The sequence below is a fragment of the Tenrec ecaudatus genome, chromosome 8, assembly GCF_050624435.1.
Source record: "Tenrec ecaudatus isolate mTenEca1 chromosome 8, mTenEca1.hap1, whole genome shotgun sequence".
Classification (NCBI taxonomy): Eukaryota; Metazoa; Chordata; class Mammalia; order Afrosoricida; family Tenrecidae; genus Tenrec; species Tenrec ecaudatus.
Window position 1 is genome coordinate 62628479 of NC_134537.1, and position 16990 is coordinate 62645468.

Here is a 16990-nt window from a genome sequence, read left to right on the forward strand (position 1 = left end):
TAAATACTAATGACCAAAAACCAGATCATACATGAAGAAATAAAAAATGTCATTAAAAGGGCAGGAATAAAAATAAGAGACCAAAATAGATGTCAGAAAGAGTCTAAAACTTACTCTTCAACATAAAATACCTACAGTAAGGAAAAAGAAATTATGAAGTAACAGAGCTGAACAGAGAATATCCAAAGACAGCTCAGGAACACAAACTAAATTGTTAGAATGAAATATGTGAAGCCATGAAGTTAGAAGACCAAAAAGGGAGGAACATGCTCAATATTTTTCATGGTGAAAGAACTCCAGGAGAAAGCAATGCCTCAAGTTGAAATATTGCTATGAGCCAACCACATTTTTAAAAGGAGGGGGGACTTCTAGGAAGATGGCGGACCAGAGGATCCACACACTCTAAGAGCTCTTTTGAACAAAGCGGGTTTGGTGTTGAGATAGTTAATTGTGCCAGCCTGGCCGATAAACACAAGTGGGATTAATTGAAGGGCAGAGAGGTAAGTAGCTAGGTAAGCCTCGCCTTTCTTGTCTCTCACTCTTAATCATTGGACCAGTGTGCAGCTGCCTTGCTTGGTCTTTTCCTAGCCTGTGGACTATGTCGCTTTAAGTTGAGGTCCCTTTAAAACCACTTGAATGAAATTTACATCTCTGGAAGTGAGGACTGGCAGTTGGTGACCTGGCTGACGGTTGGTGACCTGCCTTGCTGTTTGCTGCCTGTGCTGGGGTAGCCTAGCTCTCTCTACAGAGAACTACCTGGCAACACTCAAGACTTGAAGCACTGCTAGTGTCTCACAACTTTCTCAAGGGAGTGAGTCGCACTGAGCCATTTGTACTTCTTTATAATTTAACTGTTCATTTCTTGTATTATATATCAATCTGTTTATAATTTAACTGTTCATTTCTTGTGTTATCTATCTATCTATCTCTCTATCTATCTAATTATCAGCAACCTAGTTTTCTCACTCTAGAGAACCCTGTCTAACACAGGTGTCCAGGTGGCTGAGTGGTAGGAGTCTGGTGAGTGAAATATCCCCCTGGGACAGCATCCCACCCCCACCCCACGCATTTGTCCTGGGCCAGGGCCTCTGTGATCCAGGACCTGATTCATGGGACATCTCAGGTCACTAGGCTGCTACCATCATGGCTGCGACTAGCTATAGGCCCGCTCCATCACCAGACTGGGACCACGAGCCCAGAGTCGCTTGCCTGCTCTGCCAGAACATGCGCAGTGGTTGTGGGACCCCCTACAGCAGTTGAACACTTGCAGGACCCCACTAGGAGAGAAGCTTCCCTTTCCTGTGGTTCCCCTCTCCCCACGTGGCAGTGATCTGTCCTTGGGCTTGTGTCACTCCCTCCATTCATCTAAGGCCCAGGTAACTGACCTGCAGGCTACCGGGGGCAGCCTAGGAGACCCCCAAAGGAGACCATCCACACCATCCACCCCCCTTGCTGCCTGAGACCTCTTCATTGGCACCCCATTTTCCCGGGTCACCCGCCCCAATCAGCTTAGCTCCTGCTCTACTCCTAGCCCAGGAACCAGTGCTGAGCACTTCCCACTGGCATGGCCTGCACCCAGAGCTCATCTGGCTTCAACCCCCAACACTGTGTTTCCACTGCCTTACCCACTTCAGGCTGGCCTGCGCCACCGCAGAGACCCATGCCCGTGGCCTGGGATGCTAGACCTACTTGCCGCGGGTGGCCCTTCCAGCTCTGACAGCACCAGGCGGAACAGTGGGTGCTCCTGCCTACTGGGAGCATGAGTGACAATGCTTCTCACCCCTGCCAGAGTGGCATTTCCCTCCTGGGTGTGCTGCTGGGATTCCAGCAGCCAGCGGCTCTGAGCTCTGAGCACATTCCTCCCAGGGCGTAGGGCAAGCTCCCGTGCCGCTGTTTCTCGCCAGAGCCGCTGCTGTCCAATTCAGCTTGGACCAAGTCACTATGGAGCCTGCACCTCTCACAAGGCCGGCAGCTTAAGTGATAAACGTCCCCGCCTGCTAGGAAGCCTAGGACACAGCTTTGCGGTCCCTGCCAGAGCCGTCTATGCACTCCAGCCGGCTCTCACCACCACGGTGCCCTCTGGGGGCCCCAGCACCAGTTCCTAAACCTGCCCCAGCCCTTTCCAGCTGGCATAGGAGGAGGTTGCAGCAGCCTCTGCCTCTCTCGGCAACCCTTGCAGCCCCAGCCTTTTCGAGCTGGTGCAGGAGACCCGCCCCTCTGAGGCTGATCCCACCTGTGTAGCCTCTCACCACAGGCTAAACTCGACAGGCATGAAGGGACCTGGGAGTGCTTGCTGATCTGAAGAGCATCCCCCCCACCCACCCCCAACATAGCATGGCTCCGGAGCCGAGCTCAGCACCATGTTCCATGGCAGCGAGGCCTTGCCCACCTCTGCCTTCTATTAGGCATCGCTAGATCTTGAAGGAAAAAGAAGGAGGGGGGTGGATTTTAAATTTTATATATATATATGACATTACATATATTATCTCGTGCTGGTTTTTCTCTTTCTTCTTTTACATTCTATGTTTTCTTTTCCTCTCTTCTTTATCCTCCTTTTTCATTATTGTTTTACTTCTCTTCTGCCCCTTTCTATAGGTTTGCCTCCTAGCTCTTTTTTCTCCTTACTCTTTAACTATTATCACTTATTTTCTCTCCTCTTTTATAGCTTCGCCTTCTCTCTCTCTCTCCATTTTTCTTTTTTCCTCCCCAAATTTTGTTAAAACTTATTTTTTTAATTTTTAACCTTTCAAATTCTTCTTTTTTATTACTAAACAAAAAAGGTTTGCTAAGGGTACCCTGACAAACCAGGTCAAAGCAGCCTGAGGACACTCACTGAGGTTCCAGACCCCACTCCAGTTACTGAAACATCTCAACACTGCTGATGACTAAGCCTTCGGGGAACTATGCCTACACAGCAGACTGACCCGTCCTTATAGTATGTCATAGGCAGTCGCTTGAAAAAAATCCTTAACAGTAACAGATAAGGTTCCCCTGGCCTCCAAGAAGCATGGGGCCTATGAAAGGATCGAGGAAATATCAACAGACCACCTCACTCCCAACAAAAAAACCAGAGAAATGAAACATAGTAGCAGAGTTAACGTCTCTCATAGAAGATATAGATACAAATCTGCCACAGAAGGAAATGCCCAGAAGTCTGCTCACTGTAATACAGGAGCTGAGGGAAGCAACCCAGAATAAGGATGCAGTGATAGAGGAGATGAAGTCCACAATAGAGAGGATGAAGTCCACAATAGAGGGGATGAAGTCCACAATAGAGGGGATGAAACCCACCCACCCAAAAGGAACTGCAGGAGCTAACAGAGGAGGTAGCAGAAACCATACACAAGGTCACAGAATTTACGATTAGGCTTGGGGAGGCAGAGAATCGTAACAGTGATCTCGAGGACACTCAAACAGACCTAAGCAAGCAAGAAAGTCAGATAGGAATATTAAAGAAACAGAAGATAGCCTGGGATCAATGACAGATCTTATGAAGAGGAATAATATTCGAATAATTGGTCTACTGGAGTACAAAACAACACACAAGTTGACAACCAAGGTAGCAAAGGAAATTCTGGAAGAAAACTTTCCCACCCTAAGAAGGGAAAAACAGAAAAAAAAAGGACCTGATGCAGAGGGCTTAAGTGGAGAGCCAATGCTTTGAGAGTGATTAGGGCAAAGAATGTATGGATGTGCTTTATACAATTGATGTATGTATATGTGTGGATTGTGATAAGAGTTGTATGAGCCCCTAATAAAATGTAAAAAAAGAAAAGAAAAAAAAGAAAATCATTAGAGCAAAGAATGTACAGATGCGCTTTATACAATTGATGTATGTATATGTATGGATTGTGATAAGAGTTATATGAGGCCCTAATAATATGTTTTAAAAAAAGATGAAATACAAAAAAAGAAGGGAGAAACAGGCAGTCATACAGGAAGCAGAAAGGACGCCAGCTAGACTACACCCCAAGAAGAACATGGCAACCCATATAATAGTAAAAATATCCAACTTAGCGGAAAAAAAATTTTACAAGCAGCAAGAGAAAGGAAGACAGTTACATACAAAGGAGCACAGGTAAGAATATGCTCAGACCTATCAGCAGATACCATGAAGAGGAGGAGAGAATGGAGCAACATCTTTCAAAAGCTGAAAGAATAAAACGCCTCCCCCAGAATCCTGTACCCTCCCCATTAAGATAGATGGGGGGAGAAGAGTCTTCCATGACTAAGAAAGACTCAAAGAATATGCTGCAAGCCACCCGACCCATCGGAAGATACTGGCTGACTCACTATGGCCAAAGGATCAACCTCCACCAAGAACAAACAGGAGCCGAACATATAGTCCATCTCCATCTAAAAGCCAACATGCCAGCAACAATTACCAGGACAACAGGGTCTAAGATGGAAAATAGGACAAGATAAAACTCTCCACTCAAACATAGCACATTGATATGAAGCGAAATAGGTAAAGACCCAAAACACAAAACAGGGTATGACAACTATGAATCCGCAGATAGTGAAAATAACTCTGAAAACCAATGGACTCAATTCGTACATTAAAAGAAAAAGGCTTGAGGACTGGCTCAGAAAACATAATCCATCAATCTGTTTTCTGCAAGAGACACAACTTAGACGCACAGACAAGAATATGCTAAGAATAAAGGGTTGGCAGAAAGTTTACCAATCGAACTGTAACTCAAAAAATGCAGGGGTGGCTACCTTAATCTCTGATAAAATGGACCTCAAGATTCAAACCATAAAAAGAGACAAAGGGGGGGACACTACACAATGCTCAAAGATTCAGTAAACCAAGAAGCACTTAGCATATTGAATATTTACACTCCTAATAATGGTGCGGCAAATTTTGTCAAACTATTAAAAAGATGAAAAAAGAAATCATGGACTCAACAATCATAGTAGGTGACTTTAACACTTTGCTATCAGAGAAAGATAGATCACTGGGAAAGAAGCTCAGCAAAGAGGCCATAGAGCTAAACAATGTAATTAGGCAACAGGGCCTGATAGATATTTATAGAGCTTTCCAGACAAACGCAAAGGATTTTACATTCTTTTCAAGTTCACATGGATCTTTTGCAAGAATAGACCACATGCTAGGACACAAGCCCAGCCTGAGTAAATTCATACACATAGATATTATCCAGACATCTTTCTCAGATCACCATGTCATAAAGCTGGAGATTAATAAGAGGCTGTCCAGAAAAGCAAGGGCAACCAATTGGAGAATGAACAACGATCTCCTGCGACATGAATGGGTACAGACCAAGATTAGAGAGGACATTAGGAAGTTTCTAGAAACTAACGAGAACAAGAATACAACATATCAAAACTTATGGGACACTGCGAACGCAGTTATCAGAGGTAGCTTGATATCATTAAATGCATATATGAAAAAGAAGAGAGGCATATGACAGATACATTAACACAAAACCTCCAACAACTAGGACAGTCAGCAGAACAACCCCTCCAATAGCAATAGAAAAGAAAAAATCAGGGCGGAGTTAAACCAGTGGGGAGACAAGTGAACAATGCAAAATATAAATGCCGCCAAAAGCTGGTTCTACAAAAAAATTAACAAAATTGACAGTTCTCTGGCAAAATTACCAAGGATATAAAAGAGCAAACATCAATTGCCAGGATGAAGGATTAATCAGGATGAAGGATTAACAACAGACCCCAATGGGATTAAAAGGATAATCACGAAGTACTATGAAGGTCTGTATTCTAATGAATTCAGAAACATGGAAGACATGGATAAATATTTGGAAAACAGTCTCTCCCTAGATTATCTCAGACAGAGATCAAGAACCTCAACAAACCCATAGTGAAAGAAGAAATAGAAAGGGTCATCAAAAATCTACCAACAACAACAACAACAACAAAAAAGCCCCAGGGCCAGATAGCTTCACAGCAGAATTCTACCAAGCATTCAGGGAAGAGTTGACACCAATCCTCCACAAAGTATTCCATAACATAGTAGAGGACAGAAAACTCCCAAACCCATTTTATGAAACCAACATTATTTTGATACCCAAACAGGGAAAAGACTCCACAGGTATAGAGAATTACAGACCAATATCTCTAATGAACATAGATGCAAAAATCCTTAACAAAATATTAGCAATAGAATATTAAAAGTATATAAAACATATCATCCACCACGACCAAGTAGGATTCATCCCAGGGATGCAGGGATTGCTTAACATCTGAAAATCCATCAATATTATACACCACATTGATAAGAAAAGGGATAAAAACCATATGATACTATCCATAGATACAGAAAAAGCATTTGACAACATCCAACACCCATTCCTAATCAAGACACTCATGAAGATAGGATTGGAAGGTAAGTTCCTCAAGCTGATATTAGCTATCTATGAAAGACCAACGGCCAACATCATAGTCAATGAAGAAAAGACAATACAATCCCACTGAAAAAGGGTACAAGACAAGGATGCCCCCTGTCCCCAATTCTATTCAATATCGATTTGGAGGTTCTGGCTAACAACATAAGACAGCCGAAAGACATCAAAGGGATCCAAATGGGAGAGGAGGAGGTGAAAGTATCACTATTTGTAGACGACATGATCCTGTACATTGAAAACCCCAAAAGCTCCACAGCTGGAGTACTTACAGCAATAGAGGAATATGGAAGGCTAGAAGGAGATAAACCGAAGTCTGTAGGTTTTCTCTAAACATCGGACAGGACCACGGAAGAGGGAATTAAGAAGGAAGTACCCTTCACCGTAGTTAAGAACAAACTGAAATACCTAGGAATATATTTAACAAAAAATACTAAAGAGCTGTACAAGGAAAACTATAAGCACCTACTACAGGAAACCAAAAGCAACCTCCACAAATGGAGGAATACCGCCTGCTTGTGGATTGGAAAGCTTAACATAGTAAAGATGGCAGTCCTACCTGAAGCACTGTATAAGTTCAATGTTATAACAATTCAAATACCATCAACCTTCTTCAAAAAATTGGAAAAACTGACCACCAATTTCATATGGAGAGTCAAGAAACCCAGAATTAGCAGAGAACTTCTCAAGAAGAAGAACACAGTTGGAGAACTCGCCTTACCTGATTTTAATGCTTATTACCCAGCTATAGTGCTCAAAACAGTGTGGTACTGGCACAACGACAGAAACTCAGACCAGTGGAAAATAATGGAAAGCCCAAGAATAAAACCATCAGCATATAGATATCTGATCTTCGACAAGGGTCCCAAAACCATCAAGTGGGAAGCGGATGCCCTTTTTAACAAGTGGTGCTGGAAACAATGGATAGCCACCTGTAGAAAGATGAAACAAGGCATTTACCTCACCCCATGCACAAGAATAAATTCAAGGTGGATCACAGACCTAGAAGTTAAACCCCAAAGCCACCAGGACCATTAAGGAGGGAATCGGGACTAATCTCAGAGCACTGGCCCAGGAAACTCATAGATTCACTGCAATAGGGAAGGGTACACACACAGGTGAACTGGAAATCAACAAATGGGCTTTATTAAGAATAAAGCACCTGTGCAACTTGAAAGACTTCACCAAGCGGGTGACAAGACAACCCAGACCGAGAGAGGATTTTTAGTAGTGACACACCGGACAAAGAGCTCATTACTAAAATCTACAACACCGTCATGACCTGCATAAAGAGGAAAACTAACCCTCTAAGGAAGTGAGCTAAAGAACTGAAAAGAACTTTCACTAAGGAGGAGACCCATATGGCCAATAAGCTTATGAGAAAGTGTTCCAGGTCCTTTGTTATAAGAGAAATACAAATCAAAACAACCATGAGATACCACCTCACACCCCTGAGGCTAGCCCAAATCAACACATCAGAGAGCCACTCTTGGAGGATCTGTGGTGAAGTAGGAACCCTCCTCCACTTCTGGTGGTCATGTAGATTTGTACAGCCACCGTGGAAAGCAATCTGCTGATAATTAAAGAAAATGGACATTGAGCTACCTTATGACCCAGCCACCCCCCTACTGGGCATATACTCAGTGGAAGCAACAAATAAAGCAGGACCAGTCACCTGCACTCCAATGTTTATTGTGGCACAATTCACAATCACAAAGTCTTGGAAACAGCCTAAGTTTCCATTGATAGATGAGTGGATTAGTAAACACTGGCACATAGACACAATGGAATACTATGCAGCACTGAAAAACACAGGTGATCACATGAAACACATCATTTCGTGGGAAGAGCTGGAAGGAGTCATGTTAAGCGAGGTAAGCCAAACTCAAAAGGACAGGTATGACATGAGGCCCCTGAGCTAAGTACAATCAGCATGCCAGGAATAGAAGCATAAACACCTACATCGCAATAAATGGGTGGAAGCATAGATAGCTGGAGGGAGGGCAGGCCACACCTAGGGAGGTACATGAGAGTCCAACATAAAGAAGGGAAAGGGAGGCAAGTGGAGGGAGAAGGGGGGTGGGGAGAAGCTGAGTGAATGGCACGGTGGGGAACAGGGCGCTAACCCACTCAGGGGGAGAGCATTGAACTGGAACATGCATATGTACCCCACCATGACACGCCAAACCAGGAGGGCAATGTATGGCGTGGAGGAATCCACATAGAGATTGGACCATCCGCCGGCCCTAACCAGAATTAGCCTGACCTCCACCATTGAAGGGAGTAAAACAGAAATTTAAAGTAGATCATCTGTTGTGGGAAAGGAACTGACCTACTGCACCACACCCAGAAAGAAGCTGAAGCAAAGGAAAAAGGAAGAACGGATCGGAACACACCTGGGCCCACTAAGCTCAGAGCACGATAGCCCGGCACGGAGGGCCCAAGGTACAGAGAGGACCATATAGCTGGCCCCATGGCGCATTGCGACATCTGAACTAACCCATGGCCCTACATGGGACAGCACTTGATACACAGTGGGGGGGTATGGGACTGAGCTAACCCTATCACACTGAGGCAAAATACTGGGGGAGAGCAATGGAGCAGCGGGGGAAGCAGAGCAAGGAGGTCCTGAGGGAGTATAAAGGATGGACTTTGGGGCCAGGACGTGGTACCCCATCAGACTCAGGTGGAAAACACTCCTAAAGGTCAACAAAGAGACCTCGAGCTTTTTTTTTGGCTGTCTTTTGTTTTTTCTTTTTTTCCTCTTCTTTTACGTTTTGTATGTCAGTGACTTTTTTTTAGCTTGTCGGTGTTGCTGCCTTCGATGCCATGTTCTGATGTGCCACTTTGGTGCTGTCAAAGCCATTTGCAATTTTATGCACATATTACTATATTTGTAGGTCCACCTAGATCAAATAGGCTGGACAAACTATGTGAGAAGAAAATAACAGGATCGGCGGGCTGGGCCGGCTGTGCGCGCCGCCTCCCTGACAGCCAGCCTGCGCGGGCCGAGGCCGCCAGGGCGACAGCCGAAGCCGCAGCCGCTCGCGGCCAGTCCCGGCGCCCACCCCCCGCCCCCCATGCCTTGCATGGAGACGCGGCCCGCCGCCCGCCGCTGAGCCCCGCCGTCCGGGCCAGGACCTGCACGGGCTGGGCTGGGCAGTCCGGCCGGCGCCGACGAAGCTGCGCGCGGGCTTGCCCGGGCGCCTCCGCCGCCGCGGTCTGCGCGCAGGGCCTGGTCGCTCGCACAGATCGCTTGAGCGCCGCGGTCCGGCCGTCCCGTCCTCGGAAGCGGCCGTGCTCCCCGCTATGGCTCACTCCCCGGTGCAGTCGGGCCTGCCAGGCATGCAGAACCTCAAAGCAGATCCAGAAGAGCTTTTCACAAAATTAGAGAAAAGTGGAAAGGGCTCTTTCCGGGAGGTGTTCAAGGGCATTGACAATCGGACTCAGAAAGTGGTTGCCATAAAAATCATTGACCTGGAAGAGGCTGAAGATGAGATCGAGGACATTCAACAAGAGATCACTGTGCTGAGTCAGTGCGACAGCCCGTATGTCACCAAGTATTATGGCTCCTACCTGAAGGACACCAAGTTTTGGATAATAATGGAATATCTTGGAGGAGGCTCCGCCCTCGATCTGTTAGAACCAGGCCCTTTAGATGAAACCCAGATTGCCACTATACTGAGAGAAATATTGAAAGGACTGGATTATTTGCATTCGGAGAAGAAAATTCATAGAGACATTAAAGCTGCCAACGTCCTGCTTTCTGAGCACGGCGAGGTGAAGCTGGCTGATTTTGGCGTGGCCGGCCAGTTGACGGATACCCAGATCAAGCGGAATACCTTTGTGGGCACCCCGTTCTGGATGGCACCGGAAGTCATTAAACAGTCAGCCTACGACTCAAAGGCAGACATCTGGTCGCTGGGCATCACAGCTATAGAACTCGCTAAAGGGGAGCCACCGCATTCTGAGCTGCATCCCATGAAGGTTTGATTCCTCATCCCAAAGAACAACCCGCCAACGCTGGAAGGGAGCTACAGCAAACCCCTCAAAGAGTTCGTGGAGACCTGTCTGAACAAGGAGCCGAGCTTCAGACCCACTGCTAAGGAGCTATTGAAGCACAAGTTTATCATACGCAACGCAAAGAAAACCTCGTACTTGACCGAGCTCATTGACAGGTACAAGCGGTGGAAGGCTGAGCAGAGCCACGACGACTCCAGCTCCGAGGACTCCGACGTGGAAACAGACGGCCAAGCCTCCGGAGGCAGCGATTCTGGAGACTGGATCTTCACGATCCGTGAGAAAGACCCAAAGAATCTTGAGAACGGAGCTCTTCAGCTTTCGGATTTAGAAAGAAATAAGGTAAAAGACGTCCCAAAGAGGCCTTTCTCCTTTATCCACAATTTTATCCACAATTATTTCTCCTTTATTCGCTGAGTTGAAGGAGAAGAGCCAGGCGTGCGGAGGCAACCTGGGCTCCATAGAGGAGCTGCGAGGGGCCATCTACCTAGCGGAAGAGGCCTGCCCTCGCATTTCCGACACCATGCTGGCCCAGCTTGTACAGCGGCTCCAGAGATACTCTCTTAGCGGTGGAGGAACTTCTTCCCATTGAGATTTTCTGCGCGGATGAGGGTTTTTGTTTTGTTTTCCTTCTTCCCTTCCTTCTCCTTTTTAAAAGTCAACGAGAGCCCCTTGCAGACCCCGCAGAAGAGGCGTGCGCTCGCAGGGCGCCCCCGGAGCCTCGGCGCCTTGGGGACAGGCACATCCCTTGCCGGATGAAGACTCTCGGAGGGGCAGAGGGCCGGCTCCTTCCAGCGACCATCGGATTTTATTGTTTTTAATTGTACCCATAGTGCACCCATTCCAGTAAAGTGTCTTTGCAAACAGAACCCACCCTGAAATGTATGTTTGGGACTTGACAAGGCAACTGACGGGTGAACCCTCAGGGACCCCGCTTCTCGCGGGGGCGCCCCGCGGGGCGGCTGGCGGATCGCTGTACAGACTTGTATATAGTGTCGTTTTTACAGACCCCTCTGGCGTGCCTAAGAATCACGGTGTACACATTGGCCAAGTGCTTCTGTAGATAAGTCGGTGGAGTAAATATTTGACAGGCCATAACTCGAGTCTATTGCCTTGCCTTTATTAAACATGTAAATTTTGAATTAAAAAAAAAAGAAAATAACAGGATCAATGGGCCCGGAAGGACATGAGAGTGTGGGAGGCAGGGGAAGGGAGGAGGTGTTTGCCAACCCAGGGACAAAGGAACATCGAGTGGTTCAAAACCATTGGAGGGAGGGGATGGTAGGACTGGTAGGGAGTGACCAAGGGCAATGTAACTGAGAGGAATTACTGAAATCAGAATGAAGGCTGAACATGGTAGTAGGACTGGAGGAAAGTATAAGTAAATAGAGGAAAGGAGTAGGAGGCAAAGGGCATACATAGAAGCCTAAATACAGACATGTACATATATAAATATTTTTATGATTATGGGGGAAATACACTTATGTGCATATATTCATAGGTTTAGTAGTAAGGTAGCAGGTGGACGTTGGGCCTCCTCACGGGCATTCCCTCTATACAAGAGCACCTTGCTCAGCTAAATGGTCATTTCATGATACCCACCTTCCCGACATGATCATTGAAGACAGACGTGTGCATAAGCAAACGTGGTGAAGAAAGCTGATGGTGCCCGGCTACCAAAATATATAGCGTCTGGGGTCTAAAAGGTTTGAAGGCAAACAAGCAGCCATCTAGCTTGGAAGCAACAAAGCCCACAGAGAAGAAGCACACAAGCCTAAGTGAACACTAGATGTTGAAGGGATCAGGTAGCAGACACCAAAGAAGAAAAACCATCATTGCGTGATCACCTTCCCCACATAAATGCTGAAGATGAATGTTTGCATAAGTAAGTGTGGTGAAGAAGGCTGATGGTGCCCAGCTATCGAGAGGTATAGCATCTGGGAACTTAAAGACTTGGAAGTAAACAAGTGGCCATCTAGCCCAGAAGCACCAAAGCCCACATGGAAGCAGCACACCAACATGTGTTATCATGAAGCGCCGAGGGGACCAGGTTGCAAGCACCAAAGGCTGGGGGGAAATATCATATCATTGTGAATGAGGGGAGTGCATGATGGGGCCCCAATGCCCATCTTTAGATAACTGGATATCCCTTGCAGAGGGGTAGTGGGGAGGAGATGAGTCACTCAGGGTTCGGTGTAGCAATAATTAAACTCACAACCTTCCTGTAGTTCTTCAATGCTTCCCCCCTCCAACTATCATGATCCCAATTCTACCTTGAAAACCTGGTTAGATCAGAGGATGCACAGCGGTGCTGTAGGAATCTGGAAACCCAGGAAACCTAGGACAGATTAACCCCTCAGGACCAATGGTGAGAGTGGCGATATTGGGAGGTAAGAGGGAGGGGGAGAAAGGGGGAATAGATCACGGGGATCTACATATAACCTCCTCTCTGGGGAATGGGCAACAGAAAAGTGGGTGAGGGAGACGCCTGGCAGTCTAAGATAAGATAATTTATAAATTATTAAGGGTTATGAGGGAGGGGGTGTGGGAAGGGAGGGGGAGGGGGAGGGACAAAAAGAAAAAGGAGGAGTTGATTCCAGGAACCCAAGCAGAAGGCAAATTTTGAGAATGATGAGAACAATGAAATGATGTATGGTATGAATTGTGATAAGAGTTGTATGAGCCCCAATAAAATGATTTTTAAAAAGGAAGATGAGGACAAGAAAGGAAGAATATACAAAATCATTGTACTAAAAATAATTGGTTTATACTCAGGCATTTCAGGAGGCAGCATGTGACCAAGGACAATAGTATTGTACAATGAAATCCAACCTGTATTGATGGCATTAGGGAGGGGGGAAAAGACTCCAGGAATAGAAAGAATATGAACTAAGATGTTTCCATAAGATGTTGAAGCACTCAAAGTATGTAATTGTCTATGCCAAGAAATTTGGTAGACAGCTACTGTGGGGCACCAGCCCTCATAATCAAACATGTCCAAGGGGCAGTTGTGTAATTGAGGGATAAAATTAATAAAGAGACATCAGACAAGATAAAGTATGCAATTACTCACCTTCTGGACCTCCATGATCTCAGCAGCCAGGTCTGCACAGAGAGAGCGAATATATTTCCAATCCCAGCTTATTTACATTTTGGGAACATGCAAGCTCCTCTGATTACAGGCAACCACTTATGTAACAGGGAGAGGCTATACAATAGGCATATGTGTAACAGGAAGGGGGATGAGCTAGGGGTGAACATGCAATAGCAATGGGAGGATCTAGGGGTACACATGCAACAAGATGGGCGGACCCATGATTGAAGATGGCAGCCAAACCTTGGCCCTCCTAGAGTTGGCTTGACCTTGACTTTTGGATCTCCTTCAGGAGAACAACCCACTATCCTTTTTAAAAAAAATCATTTTATTGGGGCCTCCTACAACTCTTACCACAATCCATACCTCCATCCATTGCGTCAAGTACATTTGTACAATCCACTATCCTTATCAGCAGGGAGTGGACCCTACTTAGCGTGGGATAGACTATTAGAGTCTGATTGCTCTAAATGGCTGAAACCCTCAAGGATATCATCTTTAAACAGCTGACCTCCAAGTGTATAGACATTGAATATGGGGAAACAACTTGGAGAAAAACCCTTCTATATCCCACAAGCTACCTGGCCAACCAACTGACTGAAAGAGATTCATTTTCATACAAATTCCATAGAAAGACTAACCAACAGAATGTGGAAAGTATTGAACATTAATATCACACATAAGTAAAATTTTGCCAAGATAATTTAAAAGATTGGAACTGTACATCAACAGAGAACTACCAGAGTCAGAAGATGAGAGCACATGGTATGGGGGATACCATTGCTGATGTGAGATATATTTTGGCTGAAAGCAGAGAATACTAGAAAAATGTTTACTGTAATTTATTGACTATACCAAGGCATCCAACTGTGTTGTTACAGTAAATTATGGATAACATTGTACAGAATGGGACACTTAATTGTGCTCATGTGAAACATAAACCAAGAGGTTTATTCAAACAGATAAAGGGGACAGTGCATGGTTTAAAATCAAAGATGTGCATTATTTTGAATCCTTTCACCATACTCATTCAATCTGTACGCTAAATAAATAATCCCACACACTGGACTATCTGGAGAAGAAAACAGCATCCAGGCTTTTTCCCACTCACTCTCACCCTGCCCTGGAGCACTGTTCCAGGTGAACCAAACTCACTCTGAGCTTAGGGCTCCTGCTAAGCTAGCATTGCAGCCATCTCACTCTAGTGCCATTATGTCTTCAGCCATGATGAGATATTCTCTAACAGCATTAAGATCTGGGAGATAGCAGATGGGCTGTACCTGGTCAGTAGGACACAAGGTGACATTGAGGACTTGCTCATCATTGGAAATGCCTCGCTTGAAGACCTGGATGGCAATGGAACAGAAAGCACATTGATCACCAGTGTTGATATTGTCTTGGACCAACACTTGCAGGAACCCATCTCCACAAAAGAAGCCTACGAGAAATATAAAGAAGACTACATGAAATCAATCAAGTGTAATCTTGAAGAACAGAAACCAGACAGAGTAAAATTTTTATGACAGGGCATATAAAACAAATCAAACACATCCTTGCAAATTTGAAAAACTACCAGTTCTTTATTGTTGAAAACATGAATCCAGATGGAAGGGTTACTTAGCTGGACTACTGTGAGGGAGGTGTGGCCCTCTTCATAATCTTCTTTAAGGATGGCTTAGAGATGGATAAATGTTAACAGAGTGTGCTTGATTGATATTAACACTAAAGAATCGATTATCTTCTATCCCAACTGACTGCTGTTCATCCACACAACATCAGGACTTCTACAAATGGAAGTGAGGTCATCTTTAGCTCTTCATTTGCTTTGGGACTTGATTTATGTAGAACGATGACATTTATTTCTTTTTAATAAGAAAACATGTCATGGGGTGTCCATTGTGCAAACTCAAAGGTTTGAGCTTACGGCCATGAAGGAGTGAAACACCTAGGTGGGTGTTATACCTGGATTGGCCCATCTGGCCAGGCGAATTTAATTCAGTAACTGGGGTCGAGCAGGGTGTTCGACCATGCCTCCCAATGGAAGAACTAAAAGGCCAGAATCCAGAGCTTTGTGGCCTCTTCTGCTTCTCAAGCTGTTCCTCGGAGGCTGTGAAGTGATCTCCTCTGGCTTCAGGACTCAATGTGCGTGCGGGGGTGAAGTGCCCTGAGGATGCCTGTGTAAAACCTGAAACTACTTCTGTTATTATAAAACTCACTTGGATCACAAGCCAGGCTTCAGAATGAATTCTTTCTCACGCAAAACCAAGGACTGAGGTACTGTATATACTCATGTATAAGCCGTATTTTTCAGCACATAAAAATTCCATTTATTGGAGGATAATTCAATTATTATCACAGTCCATGCATATATTCATTGTGTCAAGCATATTTGTACATTTGTTGCCGTCATCATTCTCAAAACATTTGCTTTCTACTGGAGCCCTTCGTATCAGCTCCTCATTTTCCCCTCCCTCCCCGCCGCCACCTCCCTCATGAACCCTTGATAATTTATAGATTATTATTTTGTTATGTCTTACACTGTCTGACATCTCCTTCACCCACTTCCCCCCCCCCCCCCAGGGAAAAGGTTATGTATAGATCCTTGTAAACAGTTCCCCCTTTCTACCCCACCTTCCCTGCACCTTTTCGGTATTGCCACTCCCACCACTGGTCCTGAAGGGATCATCTGTCCTGGATTCCCCGTGTTTCCAGTTCCTATCTTTACCAGTGTACATCCTCTGGCCTAGCCAGATTTATAAGGTAGAATTGGGATCAGGATGGTGGAGTGGATAGGGAGGAGGAAGTATTTAAGAACTAGAGAAAAGTTGTGTTTCCACATTGCTACATTGCACTCTGACTGGCTCATCTCCTCCCTGCGATCCTTCTGTAAGGGGATGTCCAGTTGTCTACAGATGGGCTTTGGGTCCCCAGTCAGAACTGCCTCTCATTCTCAATGATATGATTTTTTTGTTCTCTAATGCCTGGTACCTGATCCCGTCAACACCTCGTGATCACACAGGCTGGTGTTCTTCTTCCATGTGGGCTTTGTTGCTTCTGAGCTAGATGGCTGCTTGTTTATCTTCAAGCCTTTAAGACCCCCGACCCTGTATCTTTTGATAGCCAGGCACCATCAGCTTTCTACACCACATTTGTTTATGCACCTGCTTTGTCTTCAGTGATCATGTCAGGAAGGTGAGCATAATGGAATGCCAGTTTAACAGAATAAAGTATTCAGCATAATGGAATGCCAGTTTAACAGAATAAAGTATTCTTGCATTGAGGGGGTACTTGAGGGGAGGCCTAATGTCCATCTGCTACCTTCATACTAAACCAATAAATACATGCACATTGATCTATTTTCCCATCTTCATTTATAAATATATTTACATATGTACATGCCTGTATTTAGACCCGTGTAAATGCCCTTTGTTCTTAGTTCTTTCCTCTATTTCTTTTACTTTCCTCTTCTCCCACTATCATACTCAGCCTT

The 16990-nt window shown here is 45.3% G+C and overlaps 1 pseudogene; it reads left to right on the forward strand.

The window, feature by feature from the left end:
• The first annotated feature begins 9680 nt into the window (after positions 1-9680).
• LOC142454954 (serine/threonine-protein kinase 24 pseudogene) lies at positions 9681-11517 on the forward strand (annotated as a pseudogene).
• The last annotated feature ends 5473 nt before the right edge of the window (positions 11518-16990 follow it).